Genomic DNA, 10,116 nt, shown 5'->3' on the forward strand with positions numbered 1-10,116 from the left:
TAGCTGCTTCTTTCCCCTCCCCTTCCTCTCTGGCTTAGAAATGACTTTGAGAAAACAACCACACAGGAAAGAGTGGAGGTGGATTTCCAAAGAGCTGGGGAAAGCCGCAGCCAGACTCTGGGTAGGAAAGGGCAGAGACTCTGGAGTGTTCATCTATCCAGAGTGGCAGGGACCAAAGAAGGAAGAGAGCAAAGCTAATTAATATGAATAGAGAGCGCAGTCCTCCAGGAACCAAGCTTTCACTGTGACAGCTGGAATATATAACTGTAGCTAGAGCATTGCAGACCAAAACAGCCAAGCAAACTGGGTGAGCCAAGAGGTCCTTGTCGTCATCGTCTACTAAACAGCCTTGTCTGAAATGTTCTTCTTTTTAGATTTAACATTCTGATTTCTAAAAGATCCCAAGTGCTTGAATTGTTCAGCCCCCTCTCCCAACTTTTTCCTTTCATATTATTGTCCCTTTTTAAGATTTTCATATATTGTTTTCCATTTTATTTCATTCTGATAAGGTGTGTAAATTCCGTTTTTAAGTCTGTACATAAGTAATGCCACACTGGGAGAAGACCAAGGGTCCATCGAGCCCAGCATCCTGTCCACGACAGCGGCCAATCCAGGCCAAGGGCACCTGGCGAGCAAACCAAATTTCTTCAAATTAACTTGAATTTGTGAGTGTAAAAAATGTATGCACCTAATTGGAATAAAACGAAAGAAAGGAATGCAACATCTCCACCGAATGCCTGACTTAGCATGTGTTAACATGGATAATGTACATTATTTTACCATAAGTCCCATTTATACAACGAAGTGTGTTCATGGCAGGGCTGGCCGAGGGTGGCAGACCTTGTGGTTCACAGTGCCAGTGCCACAACAGCAAGACAGGAGCAAAAAAACCTTTGAGTACCTGCTCATGCTCATGTCCTACCCTCTGACAGGAAGTTTTTATCTGGAGGAGGGAGTAGGAAATTGCAGGCCTGGAGCGCATGCAGGTATTCAATGACCTTGCATAATTTTTCTTACTTGAGAGCAGAAGACTGAGGTAGGGTGTTAGTGGTGGCAGGGAAGGGGAAGAGCTGCTAGATACAGCTGGGGTGAGGGGAGATCATGGGTACAATGAGGGGACAGAAAGGATAGATACCAAACATGAGTGGGGGAGAGAGGAGGGGAAGGAGAGATGCTGGACTGTAGAAAGAGGGGAACTTGAAAGGAGATGCTGGATTGTGTCAGAAGAAGGGAAGGAGAATGCCATTCCTCCTGATAGACCATAGCCATTGGATCCTGGTACACCATATCCGTTGGAGTCCACTTTGGGCTCAGGCCCACCCAAAATCGTGATACCCTTGCTATGGCTGTCCAGGATTCCCAAGCCCTGCTAGCTGAAGTGGTCCTCCTTTGTCGGCCAGAACACTTGTGTACCCTCTGCAGTCTGCACTGTCCATGGGCTGCCACCTCACCATCTCCCCCCCCCCCCCCCCCCCCCATGCTCAGTTTTCACATGTGCGCCTAAACTGAATATGTGCAGAGAGACTGGTGCTCGTCAGCTCAGGTATTTATAATTTGAGTTGGAGGTTGCTGGGGGAGGGGGAGCAGAGATTGGGGGAGGGGTGGAGGAAATATATTGTGCCCACCCACTTTGAGCTGAGACCCACCCAAAAATTCTACACTTCCTATATAATAATTCTCACCTCCAACGTTCTATGGATCTTGCTGCCTGTGCTCGTGACTTCTTCAGAGTTGGTGTGCTAGGCTCCGTAGCACAGGCTGACATCACCGTAGCCACTATTATGTCAACATCAGAACCTGCAAAAAAATAAAAACACATGCATGCCTCACAGCTGACCCCACTCCCACCCCCCCAAAACTGGCTCGCGCATATTTGAACCACTATACAGCTTGACAGCAAAAGAAAAAAAAAGTGGCTCGAGCCTGCCTGACGCCACTGACAATGCTCAACAGCCGCCCTCCCGACTTACCGCAGTGGCTCAAGCCTGCCTGCCTCACGAATTAGCCGCCCTCCCGGTTAATGAGTGACGAGACACGACCCGACGAGGTAAGTGAACGTGGCTTTTAAAATTCATAAGGAGGGGGCCTGGAACTGGAAGGGAGGGAAGGAGGGAGGAAGGGAAGGATGACGATCCTGGAACTGGGAGGGAGGGGGACCCTGGAACTGGGAGGGAGGAAGGGAGGGGGGACCCTGAAATTCCGAGGGAGGGAGGGAGGGGATGACCCTGGAACTGGGAGGGAGGGAGGGAGGGGGGACGACCCTGGAACTGGGAGGGAGGGAGGGAAGGAGGGAGGGGAGGCCCCTGGCACCCACTCTCATTCTCACACACACAATCTATCTCTCACAGACACACTCACACCCATTCTCACTCTGTCACACACACACACTCGCACATTCACTCTCTCTCTCTCACAGTCACTCTCACACATACTCTCTCAAACATACTCACTCCGAGGAAAACCTTGCTAGCGCCCGTTTCATTTGTGTCAGAAACGGGCCTTTTTTACTAGTCCTACACTAAAGCTCCAACTCCTTTCAATTTTTTACACTAAAATGCAAAATAAAACCCTGAAAGACTAAACTAAATTTAAGCCAACAAATACCACTTGCCTAAAACAGTTTCTGTTTCCAAAATTATATTTTGTTATTATAACAACCTTGTCAGTTGCATAAGCTTCATAGGCTGAAAGACCAGCTATTTGAGTCCAGCTTGAGTTCAAAGCCTGTCACAGGACAACACCCACAAAACAGCTTCTTGGTAAAATATCTGTTTGTTTATGCATTTAAATGTATCCTTATGCTGTGGGCTAGACTCCATGTATGGCACCAAAAAAATTGGTGCCAAAAAGTGCTATCCTATAAACTGAAATTAGGCATAGAATAGGATTACGCCTGGGAATCACACCTAACTTTAGGCACGGCCATTTGCACCAGCTGAAACATGGGGGCAAAGTGCGTATCCCCATTATTCTATAACAATGCACATTAATTTTAGGAACACCCCAATTCCACCCATGACCCTCCCATTTCTGTGCTCCCTTTTTCAAATCACATGTAAATTTTATGCACATAAAGTTCAATTAAATATAATTAATGCTGATAATTGCTTGTTAAAAGGCCAATTATTGGTGCTAATTAGATTGTTCTTTAATTAATTTGTGCATGCAAATTAGGCACGCACCCAAATTTGCATGCGCAATTTTTAGCGACTTTTATAGAATTGGGGGGGGGGGGGGGGTTCTGTTGAACTGTATCCAACTGAGAGGGTTGTCCACAGCATTTCACATTTAGAAATCAGTGTTTTAAAATTGCCTGGGGTTTACACTCCTGAAAGTACCTGCACATATTTTCACCTGGAATTAGTGGAAGGCTTCCAAAGGATGGAGTTGATGCTCATATTTCATAAAACATGCTCGAGACACTTCGGTTTGACTTGGAGATGTGTGCAAGGGTCAGTGCAGGAGCTTCCTGAAGAGTTATTTTATAAAGGCAGATACGCTCATAAATTCCCTTTTTAAAAGAGGTGTAATTTATATGTCCTTGTGCCCCACAAGCTAGGCAGCGTGTTTATAACACTACCCTCCATATTTCCAGAACATTCTCCAGACTCCAACTTAATAAAAATCTATAGAGAGCAAACAAGGGATCATTATCTAATGTCTTTTTTTGTAACCTTTTACTTCTTGGTCAGGAAAACAAAAATCCAGAATTTAGCCTCAAGGAACAGATGTCACGTCTGTGGCCGTGACCACCCTCAGACTTACCTTATTTCTGGGGGTCAGCTTCTAAGCTAGCTTCTGCCTATCCTTTCTGGAGTAGTTTTCCTTCTGTGTGCTGGCTGCTTCCAGCATGGCTCTAATTACTCCACTCTACTGCACCTGGGGGTGCTGCCTGAGTTAGCTCTACCTCTGTCTCCAGCCTGGCTCTCTTTGCTCCTCTGTGCTGCACCTAGGTATTCTAAGTCTCTCTATGTTCTGTGTGCGCTCTGCCTGCTCCTTGGTTTGTGCTCCTCTCACCCACTGGTGGCCAGAGCCAGTGGCTGCCATAGTTTGTCTTGCTGTTCCTACCCGTTCCAGACTTTAGCCCAGTCCGGTCTGGTTCTTCCAGGCTGCTGGACTTGTTTCTCTTGTTTGTGCCTGGACAGCCTCTGTAGTTGCTTACTGATGGCTGCAGCTGCTCCTCAGGTGTTGAAGGGCTTTATTAATCACTTAGAGGCTGCAGCATTTGCCTTTGCATTGTCTAGGGTCCCTGGTATGTTAGAGTGCTCTGTGCACTGCTACCTTGTCCAGTTTAGTGTGAGTTTCTAGCTTGTGACTAGTTAGCTTGGGCATAGCTTTCTTGTTAGCTTGTGTACAGCTTTTCTAGTTTTCTTGTGTTTAGCTTTCTGGTTTTCCCGTGTGTGTTTTCCTTTGGCTCTGGAGCTTCAGCCCTAGTCCTGTCCGCTGCCAGTACTCCTTGGTACTGGAGCTCCAGCCATAGTCTTGCTACTTGACCTGACCATTGCCTGAATCTGACTACTCTCTGCCTGCTGCCTGACCCGACTTCTGCCTAAACCCGGATATTCTCTGCCTGTGGCCTGACCTGACTATTGCTGGAACCCGGACATTCCCTGCCTGTCTGCCTTGCTTTCGCCTAGGTGCCTGGGGGCACTTCTGTATCCTGATTCCTGTTGTTCCTGCTTGCTAGTTCCAGTTCCGGTTTTCCTGTAAGCCCTGCCGGCTGCCCGAACCTGAGGGCTCAACCTTCAGGGAACGGTGGCTATGCATAGATGAAGCCTAGGTCCAGTGTGTTCCTGTCCAGCGGGTTCCGGTCCCGTGTGTTCCATTCCAGTGGGTTCCACTCCAGTGTGTACCAGTCCAGTGAGTCCAAGTCCAGTGCGCACCCGTCTGGTGCGTTCCAGTCCTGTGTAATCCAGTGCAGAACTCCAGTCTGGGGTTCCAGTCCAGCCTTGCCTCGTCTCTGCTTTGAAGGTGACCTTGCCTGCCACTGCCACTCCACGGTAGTGGTCCAAGGGCTCACAAACCCAGTGCTTCCAGGGAAGAAGCCTGACAACAGAACAAGGTGTGAAAGACAAAGAGTATATCTTCCCAAACCTGCAACACCCCCCCCCCCCCCCGCCCCAGTCATGCCTTACCACCACATTTCCTGCAAATAGCAACCTCTCAGCCCATATACTTTTAAAGAGGTTATGCATGGACCCATTTCTAAATGTACTCACAAATTTTATGGCAGGAAATTGAAGGTCAGTCTAAACAATTCTTTATAAACATATCATTGATCTTCTCATATGACTGAAAACATAGAATTGCAAGTGGATAATTTGGAGGATACAATGGAGCTGATATTCGATGGAGTGGTTGACAGTAAAGTTAAACCAGATATTTTTATCCAATTAACTATACTCCCAATATTCACCAGCACCTATCCAGTTAAAACCCTGCTAAATCACAGCAGCATCCCAGAATCCTAAATCACCACCTCATTTTAACCTCCTAATTTTGTGCAGCCTATGAGTCTGCAAAATTTATGTGGTCAGCTGGGCACAATTTTTAAAACCTAAAATTTGTTTGGCATGGGTAACTCCCATAACCCCCCCAAAACACAAACCCATCCCAGGGCCAACCCCATACTTCCCGAGCTCCAAGTGAACTCTTTTATCAGTTCTTGAAGTCTTCATGGACCAGTTGCTCCTGACATTACCCCCCCTCCTCCCTATGCCTGGATTGCCAATGACACTGGCAGATCAAGGTTGGCATCACTGTTAATTGCTTTTATATAATATAATGCCAGCCTAGATCTGACCCAGAAGTGGACAGGCCTAGTTGCTAGAGAAACAAGCTAAGAACCAGGGATGCCAGGGATGAAATTCTACTGATGCTCCTCGTGACCTTGGTCAAGTCACTTCAGCCTCCATTGCTTTCTTAGACCCAGGCAATTCCTACAGTTCTGTATTGCAAAGTGTACTACTGTCTTTGCCTCTGAGACAGGAGTAACCTTCTGAAGGTCTCCTGGAGTGTGGACCCTTGCCCCCCCAGGCAGAACCCCGGGCAAGAAAAACTCTGGCTACTAAATAAGTATTAGACATAATAAATGTTTATTCAAATAGTCAAAGAAGCCAATCAGTAATTATTTAAATATCAACAAATAAAATCCCAATAGATTATAATATGTAGCAAATAATGAACAGAGTTTTCCCTGGGAGCTGTCAATATGTCCACCTGCTAGTGTAGGCACATTGAGGCTCACCACGTTAGGCGTCACGGACCAAGAAAGGGATCTAGGTGTCATCGTTGATGATACATTCAAACCTTCTGCTCAGTGTGCTGCTGCGGCTAAGAAAGCAAATAGAATGTTAGGTATTATTAGGAAAGGAATGGAAAACAAAAGTGCGACCGCATCTCGAATATTGTGTTCAATTCTGGTCGCCGTATCTCAAAAAAGATATAGTGGAATTAGAAAAGGTGCAGAGAAAGGCGACGAAAATGATAAAGGGGATGGGACGACTTCCCTATGAGGAAAGCCTAAAGCGGCTAGTGCTCTTCAGCTTGGAGAAAAGGCAGCTGAGGGGAGATATGATGGAGGTCTATAAAATATTGAGTGGAGTTGTGAAGCGTCTGTTTACGCTTTCCAAAAATACTAGGACTAGGGGCCATGCGATGAAGCTACAATGTAGTAAATTTAAAATGAATCTGAGAAAATATTTCTTCACTCAACATGTAAATAAACTCTGGAATTTGTTGCCAGAGAATGTGGTAAAGGCAGTTAGCTTAACGGAGTTTTAAAAAGGTTTGGACGGCTTCCTAAAGAAAAAGTCCATAGACCATTATTAAATGGACTTGGGGAGAATCCACTATTTCTGGGATTAGCAGTATAGAATGTTTTGTACTTTTTTGGGATCTTGCCAGGTATTTGTGACCTGGATTGGCCACTGTTGGAAACAGGATGCTGGGCTTGATGGACCTTTGGTCTTTCCCAGTATGGCAATACCTAAGTACTTATCTTCAGTTCTGTTTCCTCTTAAATACTTTTTTCTTTATTTTAATTACCCTTCCTACCTTATGAATATGCATCTTTCCAGAATATTCTATTTCCTTTTATGGTGAATCCTGTTCCAGCACTTTCTACCATTTTCCAACTTCTATCATTTATTCCCTCATTGCATGGACAGTTTAAGGCCTGTCATATAAGCATAAGTTTTCATTAGTTAATGGTTAGAGGCATCATAATAGTGTCTACACCCTCTTCCTGGAGCTACAATTTTACCCAACCCCACTTCTCCTTTTGATTGTTTTTCTGGATACTGCAGGTGTCCTTAGTCATAGGAGTCTCTGGCTCTTAGTTGCTGTGAAGCAACTTTTCACAAGTTAGCATAGGCTAAATGTCAAATACAGCCTTAGAAAGGTAGTTTTCAGAAAAAAATACATTTATAGCTGTCTTGCAACTTTTGAGTCTGTTCCCAGCTCTAGAAAAGCAAAATAGCTATATTAAAATAAAAACTAGAAACATGGAGGGTTTGCACCGTTCCATGGCCTCTGTGATATACAAAACTCACTTGGGTTATCAATGAAAAGATATAAACTAAACTAAATAAATGACGTATCATGATCTACTAAACATTTTATGGCATAATTTCCTACTCTGAATGTACTACAACTATTGTATTTGTGTAATATATATTTATATCAAAAAACACATTTATATTTGCATTGTAAAAGCACAATAGATTCTCCAGGAGTCCATGATCTGGAGGGAGGACAATAAAAGAAGCCTTGGTGCAAGACTGAATTACATTACTGCTATATGCCATCTGGAAACCGGGTCTTGGTGGTCATTTCCAGGAAAGAATTATTAGCATGGAAACATCTGTGGAATCTATTCAGGATACATGCTCTGATTTTGTACATCATTGTTGTTGCGAAGGCTCAAAACTAGGGTTAAGAGAAGTCATGCAGCATGTTTTAATGAGAGAAAATAACAGCTCTAACAGACAGCAGAAGTACAAGGTTAGGGTAAACACATCTTCCCGGTCTCTTGGCTGGGTAATAGCTTGTGTATGGTAAGGCTGAAGGCCAACATTTGGAGTTCTTTTCTTTAGAACAGGGGTTCTCAATCCAGTCCTTTGGGCACATCCATTCAGTCAGGTTTTCAGGATACCCACAATAAATATGCATGAGATAAATTTACATGCATTGCCTCCATTGTATGAAAATCTATCTCATGCATATTCATTGTGATTATCTTGAAAACCAAACTGGCTGGTGTGTCCTGAGGACTGGGTAGGGAACTCCTGCTTTAGAGACAGTGCCCTAAATAAAAAGAGAGAATAGAATGCCAAAATTATTACTGTTCTTAACCCAGCCCTCCAGATACTTTTCAGGATACCCATACTGAATCTGTATGACATAGATTTGCATACAATGGAAGCAGTGTATGCAAATTTACCTCATACATATTCTTTGTGGATATCTTGAAAACCAGACTGGCTGGGTTGAGAACCCCTGGTCTACTGTGAGATCATTTCAGTTTGAACTTGGCAGAGGAACAGTTGATGGATTTTGGGCATCTTTGTTCAGACACGTCAGTTAAGTCTTTGCTCTACTGTAGTATTAATGATTTTTGTAAAGGAAAAAAAAATCCCTTCTTGTTATCAGACAGATATGACTCTCCTTATGTTGAGAAATGACACTGAAATGAAATACAAAGGTTTCTTTGAAAAAAGAAAAAAATTCTGAGAGATTTCTAGACAGGCAGGCATCACAAGATATGAAGTAAGTTTTTGACACAAAGCCACCAAAGTCTGCTCCAGATTGAAGTCACCTGCTGCCTTCACAGTCTGTGTAAATGACTTGGGCTGTTCATTTTACTCCCTGTTGTGTCTGCTTCCCAGGGCAACCTCACAAAGAAGTTGATTTCTATCCAGTTTGGGTTTCCAATGTGGTTTTCCACTGTCTGAGTATTGCTTGTTTTCTGTGATCTATGAAAATAGGGAGTACAAATTCCTAGATAACATTACCTTTGTGACAGAGACATTGGTACATGCCAAAACATGAAATCTGTTCCTGTAAATTACTTTACTGCAAGTTAAAGCTAAGTATAATTACTGGGGATGGGCAGCTGGAAAATTTTCACTTTGTGTCGTTTCCCACGTTGGTTGTAAGAATTTTACTTGGGTTTTTGGGGCCAATTTGTTTTTCTGCTCACTGCTAGATTTATCCCCTGGATACTCAATGTCGGGCCATGTCTGGACACTGGCATTGAATATCTGGGCATACGCAGCCGGTGAAGTGTGATATTCAGAGCTTAACCACATAAAGGGGTCCTCTTACCAAGGTGCGCTATGAGATTTAGTGCGTGCTAACAATTATCATGCACTAAATGATAAGATGCCCATAGGGATACAATGGGTGTCTTATCATTTACTGCGCACTAAATCTATTAGTGCAAATTTATACAGTTACCTTATGTGGTTGAGTGCTGAATATCAGCACTTAATCGCAGAAGTGCCAAATCCACCCCAGATTGTCCACAAATTAGCCAGTTTTGGCGTAGGTTCTAATTGTTATTCAGTGGCACTATCTAGGTAAATCCAACACCTGATGGAGCAAGGTAGGGCTCCCTACAAAAAATCAGAATGTCCAAAGGAATAGAAAGGGGCATAGGACATCCAATCCAGGCAAGACTCCAGAGGTAGAAAGTAATAAAGAATAGATTTTTTTTAAAACCCAGATACAATGGACTTGACACGGTCCTGTGTTTTGGCAGAAGTATGCCTGCTTCAGGAGTCAGATTACTGTATAGGCAATGACCGTTGTTTCACAGAAAAGGTTAAGATATGGCTCTTGCCAACAGTACAAAGATTTGTTCCAACAAACGCTACAGCAAAGGTTAAGATATGGCACAAGCCAAAGGTACTAAGATCTGTTCCAACAAACGCAACAGCACAAGGTTTCCGCTCGAACAGCCTTTCCTCTTATGACAGGAGTTCCATCCCCTTTATATCATTTTCGTTGTTCTTCTTTGGAACTTTTCTAACTCAGCTATATCTTTTCTGAGATGCGGTGACCAGAATTACACACAGTATTCAATGTTAGGTTGCACCATGGAGCGATACAGAG

Source organism: Microcaecilia unicolor, chromosome 8, assembly GCF_901765095.1.
Source record: "Microcaecilia unicolor chromosome 8, aMicUni1.1, whole genome shotgun sequence".
NCBI lineage: Eukaryota > Metazoa > Chordata > Amphibia > Gymnophiona > Siphonopidae > Microcaecilia > Microcaecilia unicolor.